Source organism: Scyliorhinus torazame, chromosome 2, assembly GCF_047496885.1.
Source record: "Scyliorhinus torazame isolate Kashiwa2021f chromosome 2, sScyTor2.1, whole genome shotgun sequence".
Classification (NCBI taxonomy): Eukaryota; Metazoa; Chordata; class Chondrichthyes; order Carcharhiniformes; family Scyliorhinidae; genus Scyliorhinus; species Scyliorhinus torazame.
In genome coordinates this window covers 90,809,755-90,828,667 of record NC_092708.1, presented here as the reverse complement: position 1 = coordinate 90,828,667, position 18,913 = coordinate 90,809,755, and the positions used below count along the sequence as shown (strand labels likewise).

Genomic DNA, 18,913 nt, shown 5'->3' with positions numbered 1-18,913 from the left:
AGATTTGCAGGCAGGGATTCGCGGCTTCCACCTGTAATTAAAGCAGAGCCGGACCCTGCCAGGTTTCCAGTGTGCTGGTCAAAATGAATAGGATGTCCCGGGCAGCCGAAAAATGTATCACTCCCTCCCCTCTCCCTACATATCGAAATGCACTTTCAGCATTTTGTTTCACACTTGATCACCATTAAGGCCCAACATTTAAACTCGGAATTCAAACAGCGTGCAGTGCAATTAGTTGTGGGTGTATGCAGCAGCAACTTTTAATTTTTCTCCAGCAACAGGAGGTTTTCATCATCGCGGTGAAGAATGTCACTGCTGTCCTGTGTCCACCCCCCTCCCTTTAAGATTTGGGAACTACTTTTTTTTGGAAGAGCCGGGCCCGTTTATAGGACTTTCGTCTATTGCTGCCGTTCGGCCTCGGATGGCCTAATCCCGCAGACTAGTCTATCAAAAAGTCTGCGCTATTCCCGCCCCTGATCTATTGGAAAAACGCCTACTTGAGCGTGTGGTCACGTTACCATCCCGTGCTGTATGCAGGTGATGGCTCGGATCTGTGCTTCAGAGCAAGGTGAACATGCAGCAAAGTGTCAGCATATCACTGCTTCCCCCGTGACGTTAAACACCCCCCTGTATTCCTGTGCATTTATCAGGCCACTCCTTCCCACAGTACAGAATATGCCATGGATCACTTGATACAAGTTCCTCCGAAGCCAGTCAGCTCTGCATTTCGACCAGCGAAAGTGGATTTTCACTGCTAAATATTCACCGGGATTCTGCAAGGAACAGCAGGAAGTTATTCCTGGAGTAGGACATAACCAATGCGTGGACCACGCGCTTTAGAATTTTTTATCCAACAAAACTTGTATTTGAATTGCTAGATTAATGGAATATTTCCAACTAAACCTTGCTGCGGAATTCTTATTTTAACTATTTTCGACGTCGTTTTCCTTGGTCTCGGACCACTCCCCTGAAAAATGCTGCCTCTGCCACTGCCTCACAAAGCTACAGTCATTCTATTGATATGGGGAAATGCACTTTTACACTGCTTCACCTCTGCCTAGTGGCAAAGAGCGCGACTGCAGCTATGACTCAGCCGCACATGCGGATAGAGGTCATGGCAAAATAAGGGCAAAGCCATGGGAGACCCAGTTGCTGATATCTTGTTTTCCGGACGTACAAGGTGAAAAATTCGAACCTGCAGAGCTATTATGGAAGTTGGAGGCACTCTGGATGGGGCACACAATGCTGCCAGCTGCTGCCTAACTGACACCCTATTGTGGGAAGGGCACACACATGGGCATCCCATACATACAGCAACACCTGTTGTCTGGAAAACTGCAGTTCTGGTCACCGCACTGTAGGAAGGATGTGATTGCACTGGGGAGGGCGCAGCAGAGATTCATCAGGATGCTGCCTGAGATGGAACATTTGAGCCATGAAGAGAGGCTGGATAGCCTCAAGTTGTTTTCTTTAGAGCAGAGAAGGCTGAGGGGGGAGCCTTATTGAGGCGTATAAGATTATGAGGGGTATGGACAGGGAGGGATAGAAAGTAGCTGTTCCCTTTAGTTGAAGGATCAATAACAAGGGGGAGGAGCAAGAGGTGTAGAGGAGATTTAAGGAAAATCTTTATCACCAAGATTTGGTGCCCTATTTGCAAACATGGATCACACAGGACCATTCATTGCACTTGCTTGTCACTCAGCAAATAACATGCTTTCAGCTGTAAGAGGAGCCCATTCGGCCCATCAAGTCTGCGCCAACCCACTTAAACCCTCACTTCCACCCTATCCCCGTAACCCAATAACTCGTAACCTTTTTGGTCACTAAGGGCAATTTATCATGGCCAATCACCTAACCTGCACGTCTTTGGACTGTGGGAGGAAACCCACGCAGACACAGGGAGGAGAACGTGCAGACTCCTCACAGACAGTGACCCAACAGGGAATCAAACCTGGGACCCTGCCGCTGTGAAGCCACAGTACTATCCACTTGTGCTGCCCTAAATACCGTGCTGCCCTTAACGAATAGCATTAGTTAAATGGCCAGGCTTCCAATTAAGGTAATTTGGAATAACAGCTGCTGTTGCAATTTCTCTGGAAGCAATGTGGAGTGTTTTTGGAGGTGATGCAGTGAGTTCCTGAATTTGACAGGAAGTACTGCTGCGTAGTCACAGGGAGGGCTGAGGATTTAGTTACCTCATCACACAAAGGCTGCAACTGCTTCTGAATCTGTAGTATGACAGAGAGCTGGAGCAATGCTGTGGGCGATGCTCTCTGCCAAGTTCTAGGAAGACTGCCATGCCCTTTCACTGTGATGAATGAAAATCGCTTATTGTCACAAGTAGGCTTCAAATGAAGTTACTGTGAAAAGCCCCTAGTCGCCACATTCCGGCGCCTGTTCGGGGAGGCTGTTACGGGAATCAAACCGTGCTGCTGGCCTGCCTTGGTCAGCTTTCAAAGACAGCGATGTCGCCCTGTGCTAGATAGGAGGCTGTCTGGCAGGCTTGCCCATGCCCATCTCAGTGAGCATCCTCATTAGCATTCTCCTATATGCCGCCAAATCAAAGTTCTCACCTGAATCCCCTGGAGCAGAATTCATCTGCAACCTTGCCCTCCAGGTGGAGTTGACACAAGCTATCCTTTCCTCCTGCCCAGTCCATTTGTGTCCAGTGACTCCCCACATGCAAATATAAAATCTTTACTTGCACCTGAAGTACATGCAGTGTCAGCATCTGAGCTGCCTGCTGTGCTGGTCATGTCAGGTCCTGGAATGTCTTTATCAATGCTTTGCTGATTTCTACCTTTTCTTTCTGGGTCTGCAGTGGATGTTCTTGTGTGTCTGAGAGCAGAAAATCAGGAAAGATGCCTACCCCAGCCGAATGGCAAATAAAAACAGTACGAGCTGTGGATATGGGGCTCCCATCATTGGAATGGCAAGGTGGAGAATCTAGAAGTTAGACCGGTGTCTTGAATGCAGGGACTGCTGATGGGTGAGTGTTGGAGCTGCGGAGTATTAAACAGCATACGAGGCTGATGGAGCAGAGGGTAGGAATTTTATTAGGAAGTTGCATTCACTGTCCTTGACCACCTGCAGCAAGTTATTACACGTCTTTTTGCAAAGCTGCCAGGTCCTCGGGGCCTAACTCTGGGAATTAATCTTCCAGGTCACAGGCTTTCACTCCATCCTGAGTGGTCCTTGAGGGACTCTTGATCCCTGCAGAAATTTGGATTCTCTCCTCCCATCCATCTCCACTACTATGGCCCCAAGCAATGCATCTATGAATCTGCAAATCTTTTCTGTCCTATTTTCCTTGCTTAGAATTGAAGTACTGCTATTCGGCAACAGATTTGTGTGATTCAGAATAGTTTCCCTTTAGAAGGGACAGGCTGTCCTTAAGAAGAGCAGGCTGTCTGCACCATGTGCTCTTCATAACACTGCTCAGCCCGCTGCAGAGGGCTTAGGCAGCCAGCAATGCTTGGACCAACACCACAATCAAGTAAATGAGGTGGCAGCGTAAGGTTTGTGTGTTGCCTACCTCCGTGACAACAAGCATGAGCAGGACATGAACCGCAAACCCCTGTGCCTTAAAAAATAGCATGGACTAATTATTAGCTCTGCAAACTTAGGCCAGAATTTTATGTTCCCCCAGCAGTGGGTTCTGAGGAGGGTGGGGGGCGGGGGGAATTGCATGACAGAATTCCCTCCCGATTCCTGCCCACCGGGCTTGTGATTTCATGCTGGGACTGCCAGAGCCTGAGATGGGAAACTTGCCCTTGCCCTAATTGAGGCCCTAAAGTGGCCTCTTAATACTTAATATAAGGGCCTTTTCCCACCCAGCCTCAGTTTTAAGGCTGGCAGGTGGATGCCAGGTCAGCAGGGGAAGAAAAGCAAAAAACAATGTTAGATCTTGGTTGGGGGAGCTGGTGTGCGGGCGCTTGCATCAGGAGTCCCTTTCTGACTGGAGGTACCCTTCCCTTAACACTCGGTGACTTCTGAGCCTCCCCATGTGCCTATCCTTAATGGGGTGGCGGTGGCATAGTGGTATTGTCACTGGACTAGTAAACCAGAGACCCAGGGTAATGCTCTGGGGATCCCGGTTCAAATCCTGCCATTGCAGTTGGTGAAATCTGAATTCAATAAAAATCTGGAATGAAAAGCCTAGTGATGACCATGAAACCATTGTCGATTGTCATAAAAACCCATCTGGTTCATTAATGCCCTTTTGGGGAAGGAAATCTGCCATCCACAGCAATGTGATTGACTCTTAACTGACCCCTCAAGGGCAATAAGGGATGGACAATAAATGCTGGCCCAGTCTGCAATGCCCACATCTAATGATTTAAAAAAATCCCCCAACCCCAATTATCTCCCCTGGTGACCCCTCCAGACGTTCCCTCCCCTGGCAGGCCCTCCAGACATTCCCTACCCAGTGACCCCTGCCACTAACCTGTCCTCCAGGTCCCAGGACTTAATTCTCGGCATCTCCCTGCAGTGCCTCTTCCGGCCACTGCAGCGCTGTGCCTGGAAAGATTGGAGAACTGCTGGCCAATCTGACTGCAGCTCCCCAAGGCAGGACTTCCTCCCGAGTGTGGACAGATGTCCCACATTATGCCAACCGACACTTGTTAGACTGTAATATGGATTTGGGGCTGCTGGTGCTGTTGGAGATGTGTTTTCCGCCATCCTAAAAATACATGCCGTAATGAATTTCTCGTCAATTCTTATCGTAAAGACATGGAGTAAAGGAGGTGAAGCAGTGTTAAAGGATGTAGGGTACAGGACAATAGCATGCAGGCGTACGTCAGCCTCCACTAATAAATTATTATGCTGTTCTTATATCTTACATTACATTTATATTGTTTATAATACAAACTCCTAAGCTCAGATTTATGATGGAATCTGTCTATGTTAGCTAGTCATTCGGCAAGAGGCCTCCAGTGAAGGGACGATTACAAAGTGTAATCAGGGAAACACTTCTGTTTTTAAATTTGCAGCTTTTTCAAAATTTCTGTTTATAAATCAACACCTTCATTCCAGTGAAGCAGAATGCAGCAATGCTAAAGTTAGCATCTAATTCTGAGTACTCAACATAACCAAAATAAATTCAAATCAATTGTGTGGCACACACATTGACAATTTAGGTGTAGAGATCTAGGTACTCTATCTCCTTCCTGTACCCTACTCATCGTTGTTTGAGATCAGATCCATGGTCATGTGATCAGCAAACTTGTAGATGGAGTTGGAGCTGAATTTTGCCACACAGTCATGTGTGTATAGGGAGTATAGTAGGGGGCAACAGTAGGGGCCCATTAACTCTGTTTTTCTCTCACTCTCTTTCACTCTTCGTTTAATTTGCAGCTTTAATGTTTACAGGATGAAAAAATGAAAACCGCTTATTGTCACAAGTAGGCTTCAAATGAAGTTACTGTGAAAAGCCCCTAGTCGCCACATTCCGGCGCCTGTTCGGGGAGGCTGGTACGGGAATTGAATCGTGCTGCTGGCCTGCCTTGGTCTGCTTTCAAAGCCAACGATTTAGCCCTGTGCTAAACAGCCCTAATATATTTACAGTGCCAGGACTGAGACTGCCAAGCAGAGCAGGAACACTGGGTGGGATTCTCCAATAATGGGGCTATGTCCCCACGCCAGTGAACAAACGCTGGCAAATAACTCTGGACTTTCCTGAAGAAAGTCCTGAGTGATTCGCTTACCTGCAGGTGACGAGCAGGGCCCCGGAGTGCTCCTCGCAGCTCTTGCTGCGGATAAGGGGCCCTGCACTTCCAGTCGGGAGTCCGCGCATGCACACGGCGGTAGCCTGCAGTGGCCACCCAGTGGGACATGGCGGACTCAGCGCACGGAATGACACCAGAAATGTAGGCCCCCCCGAGATCGCGCACGCCCACGGGTCCAGATTGCCCCATCGTCCCCCTGGCCGTCCATGAGTCCGCAGCCACCGCCGGCCGTACCCGCCGGCAGATAGGTGGTTAGAACCACGTAGTTGGGAACTTGGCCAGTTTTCCTCGGGGAATCGCGGGGGGGGGGGCTCTGTCAAAGGCCCCCTACCCGCGTCGCGTAGGTCGCGTGTGATTCGCGAGTGATTTTCCGGGGACTGGAGAATCGCAGGAGCAGCGTCGGATCAGATTCCGTCGTAAACGCCCATTCTCCGCCCCCGCGCCGATCCCGATTTCGGCTCGAAGAATTTCAGAGTTGTGGATATCCTGGGCGGGATTCTCCCAACGGGAGTATAAGTGCCAATGCCGGAGTGTTTTACTCCGGCGTCGGCGCCCGTTCCCAGACCCCTATTCTGGGGCCTCCGTGGGGCTGGCAGGGGCGTGGTGCGATTTGCAGGGCGGGGCCTTGGAGCGGCGTCAGAGACGCCGCGACGCGTAAAAGACGCAGCGCCTAAGGTCCCGCACATGCGCAGTTGGGCCGCGCCCTCCTGCGCATGCGTGGGGAACGTCTTACGCGCGCTGGCCCCGACCCAACATGGGATCGGTGTTCAGGGGCCGGCCGCGGCGGTAAGTAGGCCCGGAGGGGGGAGGCTGGCCCGCCGATCGATGGGCCCCGATCGCGGGCCGGAGCACCCCCCCCCCCCCCCCACAGGCCGCCCCCCGAGCGTCCCCGCAGAGTTCCCGCTGGCAGCAACCAGGGGTGAATGGCGGCAGCGGGACTCTGTCATGTCGGAGCGGCCGCTCGGCCCATCCGGGCCGGAGAATCAGCGCGCCCCACCGATTTCAGCAGCCCGCGCCGCACCAAACGCGCCGGCGCAAATGGCGCAGATTCTCCGCACCTCGGAGAATCACATGCCGGCATCATGGCGCGGTTGCTCCAATTCTCCGGCCCGTCGCGGAGCTCAGAAAATCGCCACCCCCCCCAAGTTTGCTGTTATTTCCAAAGCATCTGTTATTACTTTATTTCTGGACTTCCAGTGGTGGCTATGAGGGAGTAGGTCGCACATTTGGTGGCTCCCATTTTGGTCGGACATCTGGACCTTTTCCCCTGACTTTTTTGCGCTTTTGAGCGCGGAACTGGAAAGCAATAGTACTCAGGCACAGGACCCATACAGAATTGCATGGACCTAAGAAGCCGGAGGAACCGTAAACAGCAGAAGAAGTGGTCGAGTAAGGGCACAGTGGAGGCTGTGAGAGAGACCAGCATGGCTGGTGTTCAGAGCAAGGAGCCGACAGCCCAGCCCACAATGGAGCAGCTGCTGCAGGCTATGCAGGAGGGCTTTTTGGCTCTGTAGCGTGACAACTTGGAGCCGCTACAGATGTCGATTGATCAGATGGGAAAAAGGCTGGATGATCAGGCTGAGAAGCTCCAGCAGTTGGAGAAGTCAGTGGAGAAGCAGGCTGACTTTCAAACGGTGGCGGATGTGGAGATTTGGAGGCTGAGGGACCAGCAAAAAGTCCTTCTGGAAAGGCTGGAGGACCTGGACAACAGATCTCGCCAGCAGAACGTGAGAATCGTGGGCCTCGCGGAGGGGACAGAGGGGCTAGACGCTGCCGCATATGTGGAGGGTATGTTTCAGAGGCCGGTGGTGGACGGGGCACACAGAGTGCAGGTGAGGCAGCCGCGGCGAGGGGGTCCCCCACGAGCGATGGTGGTACGCTTTCACAGGTACCTGGACAAGAAACGGGTGCTGCAATGGGCAAAGAGCACACAAAGCTGTACTTGGGACAATACCACCCTGCGTGTGTACCAAGATTTGAGTGTGGAGGTGGCCAGGAGGAGGGGAGGCGACGGGCAGGTGAAGGAGATAATGTATAAAAACAAGGTGAAATTCGGGCTGCTTTTTCCGGGGCCACTGTGGATTACGTATAAGGGTCAGCACCACTATTTTGAGGAACCCGAAGAGGCGATGGACTTCGTTAAGAAACAAGGGCTGGCCCTGAGCTGAGGACGTTTGGACTCTGTTAGAGCTTTTAAGTATATGTGGTGTCTCTCCCGTTTCGGGATGTATCTTTTTTGTAAATTGTTTTTGCGTGCTTTTTGCGTAGTTTACCTGAATGTTTCCTGTTTGGGCTCCTTGCTTCGTTGGAGTTTGGCTGGGGGGAAATTAGTAAAGAACACAGTTAAAAGGGCTGTGTTAAAATGGATGCTTCAGGGGAACTTTGTGCAATCTTTTTCTGTGTCTGTATGGGAAGGACTGAGAGTGCCTGTTAGTTCTTATCTCTTTTTTTTCTTGTTTAACTTGAATTGTACTATTGTGGGTGTTGTTTGTGACTTGTATAGAGGGTTTGCTTAAGTAGGGCTGATCTGGGGAAGTGGTGTGGAGGGGTCGGGGGAGGGGTGACTGGGTACAATGGGTGGGAGCCCTCGGCTAGCTGAGTGCAGCTAGTCAACGGGAGCCAAGATGGGGGGTGCCCATTGATGCGACCATCAATTCACTCAAAGACACGAGTAGAAGTAAACTGTGGTTTTAATCAGCTTAGAATAGGGCCTGCCTGCGACTGGCACAATACTGTGAACCGCCTACAGGTCAACTGCTCTTTATACTTCCTTTCAAGGGGACGAGCCATGGGCGGAGCCCGTGCATGCCCCTGTGGGTGAAGCCACACAATGGCCCATAGGTGAGGCCCACAAGGTCAACAACATAACACAGCTGTAACACAATGGCAGAACATGATATTAATACACTGGTGAATTACTAGGACTATACATTCACCCCCTGTTAAAAAAAATGAAGTCTGGCGGGGGTGACGGGCTCATAAGTTCAGCCAGTCCGGAGAACGGATTGTGCGCTGCGATCGCCGAAGCACCAGTGTTGCTGCTGGTCCGGGTGTCGGGCTCATCCGTGCTGGCAGCGGAAGTGGGGACGGTGCGGGCACAGGCGTGGACTCTGGGAGTGTCTCTTCTGGAGCGTCATTCCTGTGGACCGGTGTGTCGGGCGGGAGGGAGCGTGGGAGCCATATAGGGGCGGGGCGCTGGACGTAGAAGGTTGGATGGGATATAGTGAGGGGGCTGCGGTGGTGGTGGAGACTGCGGGCGCCAGGTCCCGGAGGGAGACGATATCTTGTCGGCCATCGGGGTGTTTGACATAAGCATACTGGGGGTTGGAGTGTAGGAGCTGGACCCTCTCTACCAGAGGATCGGTCTTATGGCTCCTGACGTGTTTTCTGAGGAGGACTGGTCCTGGTGTCTTCAGCCAGGACGGAAGCGAGGCCCCTGAGGTAGCTCCCCCAGGGAAAATAAACAAGCGGTCATGAGGAGTCTCGTTTGTGATCATGCAAAGGAGGGACCTGATAGAGTGGAGCGCATCGGGGAGGACCTCCTGCCAGTGAGAAACTGGGAGATTCCTGGACCGCAGGGTAAGTAGGACGGTCTTCCAGACCGTCGTGTTCTCCCTCTCCACTTGCCCGTTTCCCCTGGGGTTATAACTGGTAGTCCTGCTCGAGGCGATGCCCTTACTGAGCAGGTACTGACTTAGTTCGTCGCTCATGAATGACGGGCCCCGGTCGCTGTGGACATAACTGCTGGTTTAGCACACTGGGCGAAATCGCTGGCTTTTAAAGCAGACCAACGCAGGCCAGCAGCACGGTTCAATTCCCGTACCAGCCTCCCCGAACAGGCGCCGGAATGTGGCGACTAGGGGCTTTTCACAGTAACTTCATTGAAGCCTACTCGTGACAATAAGCGATTTTCATTTTCAACTGGGGAAACCAAACAGGATGAAGACACTATGCAGGGCTTTAATGACATTGGGGGTGGTCATATCGGGGCAGGGGATGGCAAACGGAAAGCGAGAGAACTCATCTATGATGTTGAGGAAATATGTATTGCGGTTATTGGAGGGGAGGGGCCCTTTGAAATCGATACTGAGGCGTTCAAAGGGCCGGGATGCCTTTACCAGGTGGGCCTTATCCGGTCGATAGAAGTGCGGTTTACACTCCGCACAGATTTGGCAGTCCCTGGTCATAGCTCTGACCTCCTCAGTGGAGTAGGGCAGGTTGCGTGCCTTGATATAATGGACGAGCCGGGTGGCAGAGGTCATTGTGGATCGCCCGTAGTCGGTCATCTTGCGCGCTGCCGCATGTGCCGCGGGACAGGGCATCTGGGGGCTTGTTGAGCTTCCCAGGACGATATACTATATCGTAGTTGTAGGTGGAGAGTTCGATCCTCCATCCAAGATCTCATCGTTCTTGATCTTGCCCCGCTGCGTTTTGTCGAACATGAAGGCTACCGATCGTTGGTTGGTGACGAGGGTAAACCTCCTACCAGCGAGGTACTGCCTCCAGTGCTGCACGGCTTCCACGATGGCTTGGGCTTCTTTTTCAACCGAGGAGTGTCGAATTTCAGAGGAGGTGAGGGTGCGCGAAAAGAACGCTACCGGTCTGCCTGCTTGGTTGAGGGCGGCGGCGAGAGCGACCTCTGATGCGTCGCTCTCCACCTGGAAGGTGACGGACTCGTCCACCACGTGCATCGCGGCTTTGGCGATGTCCGCCTTGATGCAGCTGAAGGCCTGGCGGGCCTCAGTTGCCAGTGGAAAGATGGTGGCCTTGAATAGTGGGTGGGCTTTGTCCACATAATTGGGGACCCACTGGGCGTAATATGAAAAGAACCCAAGGCACCTCTTCAGGGCCTTGGGACAGTGAGGGCGAGGGAGTTGAAGGAAGGGGCGCATACGGTCCGTATCGGGCCCAGGACCCAGTTCTCCACGACGTAGCCGAGGATGGCTAGTCTGGTTGTGCGGAAAACGCATTTCTCCTTGTAGGTGAGATTGAGGGTTTGGGCGGTATGGAGAAATCGGTCGAGGTTGGCGTTGTGCTCCTGCTGATCATGGCCGCAGATGGTGACATTGTCCAAGTACGGAAACGTGACCCGCAGCCCGTACTGGTCCACCATTCGGTCCATTGCTCTTTGGAACACCGAATCCCAATTCGTGGCGCCAAAGGGGACCCGGAGGAAATGGAAAAGGCGGCCATCTGCCTCAAAAGCCGTGTAGTGGCGGTCCTCCGGGCGGATTGGGTGCTGGTGTTAGGCAGACTTCAGATCCACCGTGGAGAACACCCGGTAGTGTGTGATCTGGTTTACCACGTCTGCAATCCGGGGAAGGGGGTACGCATCGAGTTGCGTAAACCGGTTAATGGTTTGGCTGTAATCAACCACCATCCGGAACTTTTCCCCGGTCTTGACGACCACCACCTGAGCTCTCCAGGAGCTATTGCTGGCCTTGATGACCCCCTCCCGCAAGAGACTCTGGACCTCGGACCCAATGAACGTCCTGTCCTGCATGCTATACCGCCTGCTTCTGGTGGCGACTGACTTGCAGTCGGCGGTGAGGTTTGCGAAGAGAGGGGGAGGGTCGACTTTTAGGGTCGCGAGGATGCATACAGTGAGCGGGGGCAGGGGCCCCCCGAACTTCAGGGTTAGGCTCCAGAGGTTACATTGGAAGTCGAGTCCCAATAGGAGAGGAGCGCAGAGGTCTGGGAGCACATATAATTTAAAGTTAGCGTACTCAGCGCCCTGTATTGCTGGGGTTGCAGTAGTGCACCCTTGGATTTGCACCGACTGCGACCCAGAGGCGAGGGAGATGGTTTGTTGCGCCAAAAAAATTGGGAGCAGGCAGCGTCTTACCATGTCCGGGTGAATGAAGCTCTCTGTGCTCCCGGAGTTGAAGTGGCAAGGCGTCTCATGCCCATTAACCCGGACGGCCATCATGGAGCTCCGGAGGTGCTTGGGTCGCGACTGGCCCAGGGGGGTCGCGACTGGTCCAGGGTGACCACGCTGAGCTGCGGGTAGCCGGCGGCGTGGTCAGAGGTGCTGGGGTGGCCCCGTGATGACTATCCATATTGATCATAAGCGGCGAGCGACGTAGCAGATGGCGGCCAAGATGGCGGCCCACGTTGGTCGAGCGTGGCGGGCGGTGAAGAAGATGAATGAAATTAAATGAAAATCGCTTATTGTCACAAGTAGGCTTAAGACCATAAGACATAGGAACGGAAGTAAGGCCATTCGGCCCATCAAGTCCACTCCACCATTCAGTCATGGCTGATTTCAACTCCATTTACCCGATCTCTCTCCATAGCCCTTAATTCCTTGAGAAATCAAGAATTTATCAACTTCTGTCTCAAAGACACTCAACGTCCCGACCTCCACCGCCCTCTGTGGCAATGAATTCCACAGACCCACCACTCTCTGGCTGACGAAATTTCTCCTCATCTCTGTTCTAAAGTGACTCCCTTTTATTCTAAGGCTGTGCCCCCGGGTCCTAGTCTCCCCTGCTATTGGAAACAACTTCCCTACGTCCACCCTATCTAAGCCATTCATTATCTTGTAAGTTTCTATTAGATCTCCCCTCAACCTCCTAAACTCCAATGAATATAATCCCAGGCTCCTCAGACGTTCATCGTATGTTAGGCCTACCATTCCTGGGATCATCCGTGTGAATCTCCACTGGACCCGCTCCAGTGCCAGTATGTCCTTCCTGAGGTGTGGGGCCCAAAATTGCTCACAGTATTCTAAATGGGGCCTAACTAGTGCTTTATAAAGCTTCAGAAGTACATCCCTGCTTTTACATTCCAAGCCTCTTGAGATAAATGACAACATTGTATTTGCTTTCTTAATTACGGACTCAACCTGCAAGTTTACCTTTAGAGAATCCTGGACTAGGACTCCCAAGTCCCTTTGCACTTCAGCATTATGAATTTTGTCATCGTTTAGAAAATAGTCCATGCCCCTATTCTTTTTTCCAAAGTGCAAGACCTCGCACTTGCCCACGTTGAATTTCATCAGCCATTTCTTGGACCACTCTCCTAAACTGTCTAAATCTTTCTGCAGCCTCCCCACCTCCTCCATACTACCTGCCCCTCCACCGATCTTTGTATCATCGGCAAACGTAGCCAGAATGCCCCCAGTCCCGTCATCTAGATCGTTAATATATAAAGAGAACAGCTGTGGCCCCAACACTGAACCCTGCGGGACACCACTCGTGGTGCCTGTGAAGCCACACACTGAGTACACACACTGAGGAGCCTCAGCCCTTGACCTTGTCCAACAGGTATGAGGTACTTGCTCCCTGTGTGGATGAGGAAGAGGGCTGTAGGGAGGATGCGTTGACTGACCACTGCACCGTGGTACAGGAAGCCATTCAAGAGGGGGGAGCAAAAAGACAAGTGGTAGTTGTAGGGGATTCTATAATTAGGGGGATTGATGGCATCCTTTGTAAGCCAGATCGAGAGTCCCGCATGGTATGTTGCCTGCTCGGTGCCAGGGTGAGGGACATCTCTGTTCGGCTTGAATGGATTTTGGAGAGGGAGGGGGAGGATCCAGTTGTTGTGGTCCACGTTGGGACTAACAACATAGGTAAGACTAGGAAAGAGGACCTGTTTGGGGATTATCAAACACTAGGGACTAAATTAAAGAGCAGGTCCTCCAGGGTTATAATCTCTGGATTACTACCCGAGCCACGTGCCTATTGGCATAGGGTTGAGAAAATTAGAGAAGTTAACACATGGCTAAAGGAGTAGTGCGGGAAAGAGGGATTCCATTTCATGGGGCATTGGCATCAGTACTGGGGCAGGAGGGACCTGTACCGTTGGGACTGCCTTCACCTGAACCATTCTGGGACCAGTGTTCTAGCGAATAGGATAAATAGGTTGGTCACAAGGAATTTAAACAAGCAAGTTGGGGGGAAGGGAAGTGTAAAGCTATGGACAGTATAATGGTTAATGGAGATCAAGGCAGCAGGTTACGTGACAGGTTATTATGTAGAGATATGGGTTCAAAGACAAGGAAAATTAGGAGAAAGGGTAAGAGGAAAAATAAATTGCGAAAAGTTACTGATCAAGGTGTTAGGATTCATAACAAAGACATAAAAAACAGCATAAGTGTACTTTACCTGAATGCCCATAGTATACGAAATAAGGTAAATGAGTTGATCGCGCAAATCATCGTGAATGACTATGATTTAGTGGCCATTACTGAAACATGGTTAAAAGATGGTCACGACTGGGAGTTAAATATCCAAGGGTATCAGACTATACGAAAGGATAGAATGGACGGTAAGGGCGGTGGTGTAGCTTTGTTGTTTAAGGATGGCATCCGGGCAATAGTAAGGGATGATATTGGTGCTATGGAGGACAAGGTTGAATCAATTTGGGTGGAAATCAGGAATAGTAAGGCGAAAAGGTCACTGATAGGAGTAGTCTACAGGCCACCAAATAGTAACAGGATGGTAGGGCAGGCAATAAGCAAAGAAATAACGGATGCATGTAGAAATGGTACAGCGGTTATCATGGGAGATTTTAATCTGCATATCGATTGGTTTAACCAGGTTGGTAAAGGCAGCCTTGAGGAGGAGTTTATAGAATGTGCCCGGGATAATTTCCTGGAACAGTATGTAATGGAACCTACAAGGGAACAAGCGGTCCTAGATCTGGTCCTGTGTAATGAGGCATGATTGATTAATGATCTCATAGTTCGGGATCCTCTTGTAAGGAGCGACCACAATATGGTGGAATTTAAAATACAGTTGGAGGATGACAAGGTAAAATCAAACACTAGTGTTTTGTGCTTAAACAAAGGCGATTACAATGGGATGAGAGAAGAACTAGCTAAGGTAGACTGGGAGCAAAGACTTCATGGTGAAGCAGTTGAGGAACAGTGGAGAACCTTCCGAGCTATCTTTGACAGTGTTCAGAAAAGGTTCATACCGACAAAAAAGAAAGACGGTAGAAAGGGGAAAAATCGACCGTGGATATCTAAGGAGGTGAGGGAGAGTATCAAATTGAAGGAAAAAACATACAAAGTGGCAAAAATTAGTGGGAGACTAGAGGACTGGGAAGTCTTTAGGGGACAACAGAAAGCTGCTAAAAAAGCCATAAAGAAGAGTAAAGTAGACTATGAAAGTAAACTGGCTCAGAACATAAAAGCAGATAGTAAAAGCTTCTACAAACATATAAGACAAAAAAGAGTGGCTAAGGTAAATATTGGTCCTTTGGAAGTTGAGAAGGGAGATTTAATAATAGGAGATGGGGAAATGGCTGAGGAGCTGAACAGGTTTTTTGGGTCAGGCTTCACAGTGGAGGACACAAATAACATGCCAGTGACTGATGGAAATAAGGATATGATAGGTGAGGACCTTGAGATGATTGTAATCACTAAGGAGGCAGTATTGGGCAAGCTAATGGGGCTAAAGGTAGACAAGTCTCCTGGCCCTGATGGGATGCATCCCAGAGTGTTAAAAGAGATGGCTAGGGAAATTGTAAATGCACTAGTGATAATTTATCAAAATTCACTAGACTCTGGGGTGGTCCCAGAGGATTGGAAAGTAGCAAACGTGACACCACTGTTTAAAAAGGAGGTCGGCAGAAAGCGGGTAATTATAGGCCGGATAGCTTAAATTCGGTTGTAGGGAAAGTGCTGGAATCTATCATTAAGGAGGAAATAGCGGTGCACCTGGAGGGAAATTGCCCCATTGGGCAGACGCAGCATGGGTTCACAAAGGGTAGGTCGTGTCTGACTAATTTGGTAGAATTTTTTGAGGACGTTACCAGTGCAGTAGATAATGGGGAGCCAATGGATGTGGTATATCTGGATTTCCAGAAAGATTTTGACAAGGTGCCACACAAAAGGTTGCTGCATAAACTAAAGATGCATGGCATTGAGGGTAAAGTGGTAGCATGGGTAGAGGATTGGTTAACTAACAGAAAGCAGAGAGTGGGGATAAATGGGCGTTTCTCTGGTTGGCAACCTGTAACTAGTGGGGTCCCTCAAGGATCAGTGTTGGGCCCGCAGTTGTTCACAATTTACATAGACGATTTGGAGTTGGGGACCAAGTGCAATGTGTCAAAGTTTGCAGACGACACTAAGATGAGTGGTAAAGCAAAAAGTGCAGAGGATACCGGAAGTCTGCAGAAGGATTTGGATAGGTTAGGTGAATGGGCTAGGGTCTGGCAGATGGAATTCAATGTTGCCAAGTGTGAGGCTATCCATTTTGGGAGGAATAACAGCAGAATGGATTATTATTTAAACGGTAAGATGTTAAAACATGCTGCTGTGCAGAGGGACCTGGGTGTGCTGGTGCCCGAGTCGCAAAAAGTTGGTGTGCAGGTGCAACAGGTGATTAAGAAGGCTAATCGAGTTTTGTCTTTCATTGCTAGAGGGATGGAGTTCAAGACTTGTAAGGTTATGCTGCAATTGTATAGGGTGTTGGTGAGGCCGCATCTGGAGTATTGTGTTCAGTTTTGGTCTCCTTTCCTGAGAAAGGACATATTGGCACTGGAGGAAGTGCAGAGGAGATTCACTAGGTTGATCCCAGATTTGAGGGGATTAGATTATGATGAGAGGTTGAATAGACTGGGACTGTACTCATTGGAGTTTAGAAGGATGCGGGGGGATCTTATTGAGACATATAAAATTATGAAGGGAATAGATAGGATAGATGCGGGCAGGTTGTTTCCACTGGTCGGGGAAAGCAGAACTAGGGGGCATAGCCTCAAAATAAGAGGAGGTAGATTTAGGACGGAGTGTAGGAGGAACTTCTTCACCCAAAGGGTTGTGAATCTCTGGAATTCCTTGCCCAGTGAAGCAGTTGAGGCTCCTTCTTTAAACGTTTTTAAGAAAAAGATAGATGCCTTTCTAAAGAATAAAGGGATTCGGGGATATGGAGTACGGGCCGGAGAGTGGAGCTGAGTCCACAAAGATCAGCCATGATCTCATTAAATGGCGGAGCAGGCTCGAGGGGCCAGATGGCCTACTCCTGTTCCTAGTTCTTATGTTCTTATGTTATGAGGAAAGTACTACTCAATGTTAAACAAGTTACAATACTAATAACCTGTTGTAATCTCCTTAAAAGGTAAACTGAAAGAATACATTCTGAACCAAGCCATCTCATAAAAACTCAAGATTGATACGAGTGATTCCCTCCAACCTGGAAGCCGCGGATGAACTTGTATCTGAGATTACCATTGCAAATGTCAGAGCAGCCTTCTCGAAGGCCAACCCACGGAAAAACACTGGCCCGGATGGATACCCAGATGAGCACTCAAGTCTTGCACGGATCAGCTGGCGGGGGTATTAACAGACACCTTCAACCTCTCTTTACAACAATCTGAGGTCACTATCTGCTTCAAGAAGACAATCATCATCCCTGTACCAAAGAAAAGCCAAGCAGCGTGCCTTAATGACTATCGTCCAGTGGCTCTGACATCCATAATTATAAAGTGCTTTGAAAGGTTAGTCATGGCATGAATCAGCTCCAGCCTCCCGGATTGCCTTGATCCACTACAGTTCGCCTACTGCTGCAACAGATCCACAGCAGACGCCATCTCCCTGGCCCTGCACTCAGCGCTGGAACTCCTAGGTAACAAAGACACCTATGTCAGACTCCTATTTATTGACTACAGTTCAGCCTTCAACACTATTATTCCTACAAAACTCATCTCCAAACTCCGTGGCCTGGGCCTTGGCTCCTCCCTCTGTTACTGGATCCTAAACTTTCTAACCCACAGATCACAATCAGTAAGGATAGGCAACAACACCTCCTCCACGATCATCCTCAACACCGGTGCCCCACAAGGCTATGTCCTCAGCCCCCTCCAATACTCCTTTTAGCACACAGGTTTAGCACACTGGGCTAAATAGCTGGTTTTTATAGCAGACCAAGGCAGGCCATCAGCACAGTTCAATTCCTGTACCAGCCTCCCCGAACAGGCGCCGTAATGTGGCAACTAGGGGCTTTTCACAGTAGCTTCATTTGAAGCCTACTTGTGACAATAAGCAATTTTCATTTTCATTTTCATTTCATTATACACCTATGACTGTGTGGCTAAATTCCCCTCCAACTTGATTTTCAAATTTGCTGATGACACCACAGTAGTGGGTCGGATTTCAAACAATGACAAGACAGAGTACAGGAATGAGATAGAGAATCTGGTGAACTGGTGCAACGACAATAATCTCTCCCTCAATGTCAACAAAACAAAGGAGATTGTCATCGACTTCAGGAGGCATAGAGGAGAGCATGCCCCTGTCTACGTCAATGGGAACGAAGTGGAAAGGGTCGAGAGCTTCAAGTTTTTAGGTGTCCAGATTACCAACAACCTGTCCTGGTCCCCTCATGTCGACAATATAGTTAGGAAAGCCCACCAGCGACTCCACTTTCTCAGAAGATTAAGGAAATTTGGCATGTCAGCTACGACTCTCTCCAACGTTTACAGATGCACGATTGAAAGCATTCTTCCTGGTTGTATCACAGCTTGGAATGATTCCTGCTCTGTCCAAGACCACAGGAAACTACAAAAGGTTGTGAATGTAGCCCAGTCCATCACGCAAACCAGCCTCCCATCCATTGACTCTGTCTACAATTCCCGCTGCCTCGGAAAGGCAACCAGCATAATTAAGGACTCCACGCGCACCGGACATACTCTCTTCCACCTTCATCCGTCAGGAAAAAGATACAAAAGTTTGAGGTCACATACCAACCGACTCAAGGGCAGCTTCTTCCCTGCTGCCATCAGACTTTTGAATGGACCTGCCTCGTATTAAGTTGATCTTTTCTCTGCACCCTAGCTATAACTGTAACAGTACATTCTGTAGTCTCTCCTTCCTTCCCTATGGACGGTATTCATTGTCTGTATAGCATGCAAGAAACAATATTTTTCACCGTATACTAATACATGTGACAATAATAAATCAAATCAAATCAAAGAGCGTCTTGACTATATTTTCACATTGTCTTCTCCTGATCCAAGTTGCATCATTTCAGTCAAGACTAGAAGTTAGAAGGGAAAAAACGGTAGCATTGTGCACAGCACAATTGCTTCACAGCTCCAGGGTTCCAGGTTCGATTCCGGCTTGGGTCACTGTCTGTGCGGAGTCTGCACATCCTCCCCGTGTGTGCGTGGGTTTCCTCCCGGTGCTCTGGTTTCCTCCCACAGTCCAAAGATGTGCAGGTTAGCTGGATTGGCCATGA

At 50.0% G+C, this 18,913-nt stretch overlaps 1 long non-coding RNA gene across 2 annotated transcripts; it reads left to right on the top strand.

Annotated features, from left to right (window-relative positions):
- Positions 1-491: 491 nt before the first annotated feature.
- On the top strand, positions 492-18,648 carry LOC140389678 (uncharacterized). Of its 2 annotated transcripts, none has more exons than XR_011934446.1 (3): positions 492-568; positions 2,822-2,989; positions 16,796-18,648. It is a non-coding gene; the product is annotated as an uncharacterized lncRNA (long non-coding RNA). The 2 variants fall into 2 exon arrangements; XR_011934448.1 differs by lacking the exon at positions 492-568 and adding an exon at positions 591-804.
- The last annotated feature ends 265 nt before the right edge of the window (positions 18,649-18,913 follow it).